At 42.4% G+C, this 10,977-nt stretch overlaps 1 pseudogene; it reads left to right on the top strand.

Annotated features, from left to right (window-relative positions):
- The first annotated feature begins 1,315 nt into the window (after positions 1–1,315).
- On the top strand, positions 1,316–4,468 carry LOC104494675 (annotated as a pseudogene).
- The last annotated feature ends 6,509 nt before the right edge of the window (positions 4,469–10,977 follow it).

Here is a 10,977-nt window from a genome sequence, read left to right as displayed (position 1 = left end):
GGAATGCCGGTCGTAGCGAGGAATAGTCCATGCCCTTGGGTCATATGGCCAGAATTAGTGCTGAATGTTTATCAAGGGAGCAGATGCTCTAGAGTACAGTGTGTAGTGGTCGCTGTCTCCTGCAGTTCATGGACGGGGTTGGCATTCTGTTTCTTGTGTCTTGAATGCCTTGTGCAGTGCCTTTAGACTGGAAAGGACAAGGTAACGCTTACTTGAAAGATGTACTATTTCCACTGGCTCACCGACGTCCAACCACCTCTTTCCAATCAATCCATTCAGAAATGTAAGTGGTTAGTTAGGAGAACTTAAATGGCACACACTGACTTGTATGACTTGTATATGTTCTTGTTTGTAAAGCTGTCTGTACGCTAGAAGTGACCTTTGGTAGTAAGTATCAGAATCAGTTGATCAAGAAGAGCTCAGTTACATAGGGAAGCTGTGATCAGGTTAGAGATCTGGTAAAATGGTGGGAAGCTGATGATCCTGCTCTTTGTTTGTCTAACTCTTGGTCTGACACCTTTTAAGCAGCAAAACCTTGTAATGGATATACTGCTGCATCTGAAACTCAAAGCTTTTTTATTAGTTTCTCCATTAGAAATGGTACTTGGCACATTTAGTAATCCCACACCGAGTGTTGGGGCTGGGAAACTGTGATGGCTTCTAGCTGGTCCCCCCTCCCTGATGGGAGCTGTGCAGGTGCAGAGTCCTCAAGTTCCAGTGCGTGCTTCCTGCTTCCATCTGCTCTCTGCCGTGTGATGCTGGTCTGTCTCTGCCACGCTTGCACAGAAGAGAAGTAATGCTTGAGGCTTTAATGAGGGTCATAAAGTTCTGGTGGAGATGGACTGTGTTATTCTCAAGGTGAGAATGGCCTTGTTTAGATCTTAACAAGTAAAAGCTTTCTCACAGGACAGTTTCTTACAACTTTGAGTACAGAAAATAGTTGAAAACTTGTCAGATTGTAAGATCAGGAGTTCCTGTGTATTGGGAGCAGGAAGAAGAAAAGGAAGAGGCTGGGCAGTGGTGCTGATTGAAGCAGTTGCTTTGTGAACTGTGTTTCATTCAGGAAATTGCAGTGTCTCACTTCCCACCTCTGAAGCTGGGGTATCGGTACAACTGACAGGTAAAAGGTCTCGTTCCTGTGTTTGGAGTGCTCAGTGTTAGTCAGGCAGGCTGTGTGAATACATAAGCAGTATTTTAGCTAGTCGTTCTTAAAACTAAGACTTTGACAAACAGGTTAATGCAAACAAATCTTCTTCTGTCTCTCCTCAGCAGATGCCGTGTTGCCTCTGAAGGGGATGAATACCTTCCAAGAGCCATGGACTGTTACTGGAAAATCCTGACCATTTTCTTGCTATTTCTTCCAGGTGCGTTGTCTCTCCAGACATCCCAGCCCAGAGTGTTGCTGGCATCTTGTGATGGATTCCGGTGGGGTTACATCTGTAGAGTCTCAACTCCCAATTTTCATTACGCCATGGAGAGTGGGGTTCACGTCAAGTCGGTCACTGACGTGTTTATAATGAACACGTACCCTATTCGTTATACCACGGTGACTGGCATCTATGCAGAAAGCCATGGTATAGTTGCTAATGAGATGTACGATCCTATTCTGAGTGAAACTTTCTCTCTGAACAAAATGGATATCCGTAACTCCAAGTTCTGGGAAGAAGCCAGCCCAATATGGGTAACAAACCAGAGGGAAGAACATAAATCCGGAGCAGCTGTGTGGTCTGGAACAGATGTGAAAATATTATACGTATTATATGCCCTGCAGTGAGTCTGTTTGCTTTGAAGATGGAGTTGCTAGGCTTATTGCCTGGTTTACATAAGAACTCATACACACTGGTCTCCTAAATTAGGAACAGCCTCATGAGATGGGCCGTGTTCTGCACCCAGAAAACCCACTGATGGGACTGATAATTAGTGATGTCGAAGAAATCTGGGATATCTTGTGTCTGAACTGAAGAAAGTGAAGTTGTGGGATGGGATAAATGTCATATTCACAAGTGATTGTCCATGGAAAGGCTCACTGAGCTTGAGCAGTATGTGAACGGGGAGCTCTGTGAAGTCATTGACCATTCTCCTGTGGTAACTGTTTTGCCAAAAGAAGGTAGGAGCTACAGCAGTAGGATTCTCTGCAGAAAATACTTGAGCATCAAAACTTTGCAGACTTCACTCCTTAACTGAAGTGGTGGTAGCAGCACTGATGCCAGTAGGACGTCAGCCTTGAACAGGAGTACTTGCAAGATCACTCCTTTGTTGTTTTTGCTAGCTCTGTCAAAAGCCTGAAATGAAAAGTGAGAAGATCTGTCTGTGGTTGACTAGTATTGCCAAATATCCTTTAGTCCTGTGAGAAGTGAGATGACCTAACGGCGTTATCAAGGACGAATGGTGTTCTAGATGATAGATAACAACTGAATGTTACATATCTTGCCTTTCATCAAGATGCTGAAGCCATAGCGGAAGAATTGGATTTCTAACTCAAACAGTAAACTGAAACCAGATGGGGCCCACTGATAACAAGAAAGCCTGTGTTTGCTCTTTGAGTTGCTGCCAGCTATTGGAGTTTGCTTTAGTTTTTTTCCTCCATCATCACGCTGAACTAATTTTGTTGTGATGATGATGGGCAAGAATACTGTTGGAATCAAACGTGAAGGCTGGTTGCAGTCATCGAAGGGTTTCTTAAGTGTCAGGGGTGTGTTTAGCGTCACTGATGTAGAGGAGCTGCTCTTTATTTTGATGATTAGATGCTAGAATTATTTGGTGCAAATGCGTTAACCTGGAGAACAGTATTTTTTGTGTGGCCTGGGGTGCTGATTTGGAGTTGACTTTTGAGGTGGCCATCTGAAAAGGTGGTTTTGAAGATATCTGTGACATTTGCATCTCTGTATAGCACTCTGTATTTAATATCCCAGCAGGGAGGGTATTTTGCAGGCTCAAGTAACCTTTTAATGAGTAAACAAATTCCTCTTGCCATATTTTAGTGAAGAATACTCTGGACTAAAATGTTGGTATGTCCAAAGTGAGATAATTTGCTGCCTGGGCACACTCAGGTGCTTGTAGCTGGGCACTTTCAGTGGTGATAGAAGAGCCTGTTTGGAAGCTCCACTGTAGTGGAGACAAACGTGGTTGATCAGGACGGTCTCATGACCAAATAAAGGAGTTGTAAAAGTAAACTTTACTGCTGAAACATCCCTAATGCATTAAATGAGAGCTTGAGGATGCGTAACCTGATTCTCCCATCTGCTAACTGCTGCAGTTAGATGACAGAACAGTAAAAAAGCCATTTCAACGAATTTCAGCAATAGCTGGGATTTGGGTTTGCCCCGAGGTTCAGATATTTATTACACTGCCAATAAACAAGAATTAGTTTTGAGCACAGCTAGAATTCCTTCCTTCAGTGTTACCAGCTGTAATTTTTATTATAAACCAACGAGCTCCGTTCTCAGTTTCGCTGTGAAACAGCGTGTTCTGAAGTACCCGTGACTGTGGAAGAACCAGTCTTTCCATTTGTCTTGCTCATACCAGGAAATGGTAGAACTTAGTGAGACACTGAGAAAAATTCTGAATGCTTAAAAAATGCAGCAGTTTCTACTTTAACTGTTTGGCTGCATATTTCTTCCCTGAGAGATGGATTAAAGCCATTACTTAACCATGCCAGTGTATTAGTGTGTGTGGAAGTAATCATCTGTTCATGAAGACTGTAGCACAGCTGGTGATGCTGGCATTTTTTTCTTGCGTTTCATGGGAGTTTGTCCTTCAGGAAAATCAAGGAAACTTGGGTGTAGCCTAGCATGCACAGTGCTGGTACTGCAGTGTGAGCTTACCTTTTCTTCTGTTTTTGAAATAGTGCTCTCCATTCCTTTTTTTTTTTTTTTCAGTAAGACTACTTCTCTGTGTAGTTCTGAGACTTGGTATTTGCTGGGAGACACTTGTGCTGTTGATCAAAATAATTCTTCTCAATCTCTGCAAGAATAAGCAATGGCTATTCCTTTTCTGCTTTGGGCTCGTTCTAGGAAAAGGTTCAATGCCTGTTTTGCCACTTCAGATCATTGACCTTGATTTCTAGTGGTAATCAAGGATATGACAACATCTTACCAGAAATGTATCCCATTCTTTTGGCATTTGGGCCTGCTTTCAGAAAGAACGTCACCAAAGAAGTCACGAACGCTACAGCCTTGCACCCCTTACTGCGCCGTCTCCTTGGTACTAACCCACTGCCAAACAGTGGCTCATTCAGTGTGGTGAGAGATCTACTTGCTGAAGAAGTTCCCACAGCCTTTGGAGCAAACACCTCTGCTACTCTCGCAGGACTCTTTCTGGCCATCTCTCTTGTTGCAGTTTTGATAGCAGTTTTTGTTAAGGATTTTATCCTCACCCAAGCAAATACCATGAAATGCCACACACTGAAGCTGCCCAGCCACTGTGCAAGATTAACAATGCTTGGTACTATTTCCTGTTTGATGCTTAAAATAAGTTCATACAAAAAAAAAATTAATAAAGCTGGATCTGCATAAATATGTGGAGTAAAAGGAAACAGATGCTGATACAATGGTGCGCTGGGATATGGATATACCGGGTATGCAGAGAAAGTGCATGTTTCTGTTTCACCTTACAACCACTTAAACTTTCAGGGGCTGAAGGTATTGTAGGTAAACCTGGAAAGCTCTGTGTGTATGTAGACGTGCAGGGACAACAGACCTTGAAGACCTCATCTGAGCTACTTTTAGGGGAGTAACATCAACCGAGATGCACTTTACAAACTGTTTATTACCTGGTGATTTCATTTCCTGCCCCCTTTTGTGTTTTTCTTTGAGAGATTTTTGAAGTCTCAGATTCTAACAAGTAAGTCACTGAATGTGACTAGACTTCTTTGAGGTTTTTTTCTTCCCTGCCCAAGGAAGCTTTTGCATGGATCACAGTTACAGATTGGTGGATTAAACCTGCAGAACCCAGTGTTATTAAGGTAGGTCACGAAGTGTTAGGTGTCTCGGTTCAGAGTTAGGCCTATTTCTTTAAACTGCTCTGTTACTTGTAGCCCCAAAACATGAATAGAGGTGGTATCACCTTTAGCAATCAGCATTAAACTATTTGATTTTGGTTTTAGTTTGTTTTGTTTTTTTATTTAGGTAAATACAGGTCTTAACAATTTTAGGTAAATGTAGATCTTTACCTTGTCTAGAGTTTCCTGTTCTGTTACTGAGACTTCTCTAGTGGCAGGGCGGCTTCCTGTCTTGTGTTTTATCTGCGGTTTGGCGATAGTACATCCCTTTATGGTATAAAGTCATTTACAGGGGATCACCGTAGGGTGTATTTTCCCTCTTCTGCATACCAAGTTCGGTTGGTGGAGTTTCACCACATACTGTGCCAAACTGGAATTCAGTCTGTCGTTAATATTCCCCAGTTTACTGGAGACCCAGCAGATTCAGGAAGGGGTAAAGTGGTAATCATCTGACTCACATTATGCATTCGTCCAAAAGACTGGATTAGTTGTAATATAAGATTTGAATTCATTAAGCTAAAACTATGGTTAAGCAAAAGCAAAATTAACACAATCTTCCAAACATACTCTTAATTAATCACCATGTAGGTGCTGGTTCTGGTGTAGGGTCAGAATCTCCCTCCCCCAGCTCATCACTGTCATTACCATCCCACGAATCAGGATCTGCACAGTGTATCACTTTGTGGATCTGTTTACCTGAGACAGAGGATGGTATCTGATCTAGTAAAAGACTATATTTTTTCTGTAATTTTTTCTCTTGCTTTTCAGCCAAAGCCAATACTGTTTTAAGCTCCTGATTTTCAGTTGTGAGCTTTTTTTTTTTCTCTAGTCAGTTCCTGATTTTCCCTTGTGAGTTTCTGACTTTCTGTTGTCAGCTTTTCATTTTCCATCATGAGCCTCTGGCTCTCTGTAGTCAGGTTCTGATATTCTGTCATTAGGTTTTGGGTTTCTGTTGTTAAATTTTGGCTTTCTGTTATCAGCTCTCAGCTTTCTGTTTGCTAAGTTTTGGGTTTCAGCCATGAGAGTATCTATTCATGTTTCTAAGGCGTCCCTGTCCTGGGTGGAGGAAGAGGAGTCCAGCCTGTCAACTTGCCCTGCAAAGTCTTCTCTCTTTTCTCCCCAACCAAGTATTACCCCTCCTGGCTTTTTATACCCTAACTCTCTCTGTCTCTGCCTCTTAGGTGACACTTAGCATGATTTGGGTGGAGAGTTGACTAACATTGTCATCTATGTTTAGCATGTACTGCTTTGGGCTTTTCAGCATATTGAGGCATGAATTTTAGTATTAATTGTGCTGTTAATTAGGCAAAGGCCTTCACTTGGACACTGGGACCTTCAGCATTTGTTTGCCACCTTTGCTTAGCCAAATCAGGGCTATCTTATCTCCACAGGACTCCCTCCTGCAGCCATTACTTATGCCAGCCCAAGGAATCTCCACTCCTAGAGGTAACAGAGGAATGTCACAAATATTTTGTCCTTTTGTACCGAATTCCTACATCTCTGAGGGTGGTGAGACACTGGAACAAGTTGCCCAGAGAAGCTGTGGATGCCCTGTCCCTGGCAGTGCTCTAGGCCAGGCTGGATGGGGCTTTGAGCAACCTGGTCTACCTGAAGATCTCCCTGCCCGTGACAGGGGGTTGGAACTAGATGATCTTTAAGGTCCCTTCCAACCTAAACCATTTTATTGTTCTATGCTTAAGGAAACTGAGAGCACATATGATGCCAGTGGAGAAAAATACCAACTTTTTCTGTGATGTGAGATTTTTTTTTGAGACCTTTTTTGTTGGGGAGAACGTGGGCTTTGGTTTCTGTGTATATGGTACTTTTTTGATGCGTGAAAAAGTTTTATTGGGAAGCAGATTTGAGTACTGCTTGTAACTTAATCTTGGAAACTGAGAAACGTGCATGACTTAACTTTCCTGATTGACCTGTGAAGCATACTTTGAGATGTCACACATTTTCTTTGTTTCTTCCTGTTTGGAAGTGTTGCAGTTGAAGTATACCTCTGCTGTAATGCTACCAAGCACTGAGCGCTTGCTTCATTTAAACACACTGCAAGAAAAAACATTTGAGTGGAGGGGGGCAACTGGGCGAGAATGGCCTTAACTCATACGCCTCCTAAGTATTTCTGGTACTCTGCACAGGATACACCTTTATTAAAAATATCTGCAAGTGGTATAAGGATTTGAGGTCAAAGTTCTTACAGAAGACCTCGCTTCCCCCCTTGCTACTCGGCAGGGAAATAACAGCTACCTGGGGGTAATACAGTTTCTTCTATAAAATAAAATCTTCCAGACTTCCTCGTTAAAGAGCTGCAGTAATGCTGATTACAATAAACACAGTCTCAAAAAACCAACCAAACAAAAAAGGGTGCAAAAATGACTACTATCAGAGGTAGGGTTGTGTAGGGTGACTCTTCAGAAGTGTGGAGCACCACAGTCCTGAGCTGTGTGTGTGGAAGAATGACCACCATGCAGTTGTTGAGTCCTGCTGTTTTGTTTACTTCAGATCTTCTTCCCTGCCTGCACACTGGCCGTGGATGCTGTCTGGACTGTACCTATGCTGCTGTACAGACAGACCTTTCAAGAAATGGCATTTGTGCTCCAGGGAAAGGAATGTAAGCATTTATTAGACACTAGACAACAGAAACTGTTGCAAGCACAGGAAAATAGCAAGTCCAACAGTGGTATGTGTGTGCAGCATCACAAATAGACGGCCTTTCCATAGTGAAATCCTGAGCCAAAACGTATTAACAAGCATGTGTTGCTGTGCTTTTGCAACTAAAGGTGGTACCATGCATACCCAAGCAAACATCTGTCCCTACAGTCTGATCCTTGGAGGTACATGATGTTGTTGGGTTTATTTTCACAGGCAGTACTATTTTCATAGTCTTTTCAATTTATAGTAACTTAAACTTCACCCTGGAACAATTGCTTTAGACCTGTGGTTAGTTGAAATCAGTTCCGGAACTGGTTCCTTGGTGCTAACGGACAAAAAGCACATAAACCCAGAGGGGCAGATGTTTTAAGGCCTCTCTACCCAAGGTCAAGAGTTCCCTTATGGAGACACTCACCAGAACAAACCACCAGTCTTTACTGCTCAGAGGCAGCGTTACAATCTTCCCCTCTTCCCTTCTCAACTTTAGTGCTAGTTTAAGCGTTAAGAACTTCCCCGGAATGAACGTGCCCTGGATGAACATTGCAGAGTTACCTGTACACAGCAAGTCATCGTAGTCACAAACTGCTGCAGGCTGCCTCTTGTATCACAGCTTTGGGGAAGGGGAAGCTACAGCTGCTCATCTTCTTGCTTTGAATTAGCTGTTCAACAGGAAATGAGCCACTGACCTTCACAAGTGGCAGTTCATACAAACCATGATGAGGCCGTGGAAATATTTCATCATGTTTAAGTCACTAACACTTCAGAAAATAATCAACTTTCAATACATCAACTTTGTCTCTGAGGAGAAAGAGGTGTTTTTCTAATTCTCTGGATTTGTACGTGATCTGTATGAAATCCTGATTGTACAAGAGCTGCTCTGAAACCCTCCCTACCAGCACCAAAGAAACGTGCCAGGAAGAATCCTCTAGCAGGCCATTCTGCATCTGTGGAATTGAAAATAATTAGCAATGCAGCTGGAATATAGCTGATCCTATTTCTCAATTAAACTTTCTCTTTAAACCCCTCCCACAATAGCACTGTTTAGTCTTAGTGCTAAGGGGAGGATGAGCAGAGGGTAATAACAGATTTCTGCTAGATACTGCTGCTCACCTCCTGGTTTCAGAGGAGCTCAGTTGCCTGTAGCAATTCTTACCAGACAGGGCTACCTTGAGCTAGAAGGAGAAATGCATTTAGACCTGCATTTCCCCATCTGTAACAATATTTGTATTTCAGGTTAGCGCTGCCATTGCACTTCAGTCAACATTTACCACCAGGATTTTAATTGCCAGAAATGTAACCTTGATGCCTGCCCTGCGATGGTGATGCACAGAGGAACCAGAAGCACATCAGTCACACACTGAATGATGACTATTGGGGGAAGGAGGAGGAAAGGAAGAATAGAAAGGGGCGTATACTGTGCTGATCAGTTTCAGCATCTAGAAAAAAACCCCTCAGACGGAGGACAGCACAGTGCAGTCTTAGCAAGTCTACCAGAGAGATAAAAATCACTCAGCTGAGTCAAGCATCTCCCTATAAAGCACCTGCCACCCCTCTGAGGATGGCAGCCTTTATTAGCAAAATTACAAGAACCTGACAACTCTCTCCAGTGTAGGAATTCAAGTGTCCTCCCTTTTACAGCATCTCTAAGCCTGGCTTCTACTGTGCACAACATTCACTGTGTAGTTACTCATTAACCTGACCTCTTGTCATATGTAATTAATTACTTTAAATCTTCTGGCAGGATGAGAAAGTGTATCCAGTCCAGTTATCACTCCCTTATATCAACAGTCTAAAATCCAGGATGCTGTCAGGAACAGTACAGCTTTTTCAAGGGGCCTGAACCTCTTCCAAGTTCAGATTAATCCACAGTAAAGCATTAGTAAGCAGGACCCAGTAGTTTAGGAAGGGGGGAGAAAACAGCAGAACAGGTTCGTTTTTGTATTGTGTTTTTAATCAGTACAACAGAATCCTCAGAGAGGAAAACACAAATCAGTAAGACTTGCACAGATCATCTTTAAAACTCAAATCTATTCTTGCAGTGGGCAGTTACTTTTGTAACTCCTCCCTCCAATGTCCGTACTTCCTCCTGGTTGCACTGCCAAAAGACAGTCTGTGGCTAATACCAAACTGCATTGAATTTGAGCTTGTGAAAACGAGGGACCGTGTTGTATGATGCCAGGTTCCTCAGCTCTCACATCCAATGACCGCATCTTAAAACCATCAAACTGGCAGGAAGAAGACTGGGCAGCTGCAGTTCTCTTTCTGGCTTGGCATTAAGAATTTAACCTCACATTCTTCCCTCACTGAAAGACAAGTTACCACTAAAGCTTCCTGTGTCAAACTCAATTTTGTTATGGCAAGTTACTAGACTTGAAAATTAACAAGGAGTCAAGAGTTTGAACTAAGAGAACTGTTAGCACTGGCCTTCACCAGAACTTTGCACCTATACAACTTAGACACTACAGGTAACAGATCTTATCTATCTCAAAATAATTAGCATTTCCCTTTAAACTTCCAGGGTTTCAAATAAGAGTTTGGAATCCTTACTTGATGATTGCATGTCAGTCTTCCAGTTGCCGCTCTTTTAGCACACAGCAGCCTTCACAGGGTAACTATCAGCTGGCACACAGGGCAGAACCACCTTCATTACAAAACAGCTTCAGCAGACTTTACACCTGAAAAACTTCACAGGGTTTAGAAACAGCAATTTTACTACTACAACCCACGAAACTGGGTAATCCAAGAATGTTCAAATTAAATTGACATCCTTGAGATAATGAAATAGTACCACAGGCCGGCTCTGAGTGCAAGTAGTGCGTAACTAACTCATCCACAGACAGACATCCAGAAGTGTCAGAGCCATCTGCCCAGTGGTGCAACTGCTGAACAACAGACTTTATTGCTCAATGTAGAAGTGATTTGCACTAATTTGTTCCTCTCTAAGTTTGTTTTCCTTCTCACTAATCTCTTGTCATACTGCTGGCTTAGGGTGGAAACAGAAGTAATGGATCTTCTCTACACCCCGTCCCCAAATTTAAGATCAAATCAGAACATACTGTCCAAATATAACTTCTAACTCTCATAAAAAAAAAAACCACTTTCCAATACAGGTACAAGAATACTAGAAGTCAACATTAATTTAAATTTAATACAAAATAAACAATTATCATTTACAAATGTTAAAATTCATTTAGTCTGTCCTGACTAGTTCATACTCTGGAAGTTCATTTTGAAAGCGTTCAAAGCCTTGAATGAAAAACTAAGCATCTGTGACAGTTTAAGATGGCACCAACAGTGGTGGGGGTGAGCTTTTGTTCTCT

This window comes from Buceros rhinoceros, unplaced genomic scaffold (genome assembly GCF_000710305.1).
Source record: "Buceros rhinoceros silvestris isolate BGI_N320 unplaced genomic scaffold, ASM71030v1 scaffold9826, whole genome shotgun sequence".
NCBI lineage: Eukaryota > Metazoa > Chordata > Aves > Bucerotiformes > Bucerotidae > Buceros > Buceros rhinoceros.
The sequence above is the reverse complement of the archived record's forward strand: the minus strand, read 5'-3'. Positions and strand labels throughout refer to the sequence as shown.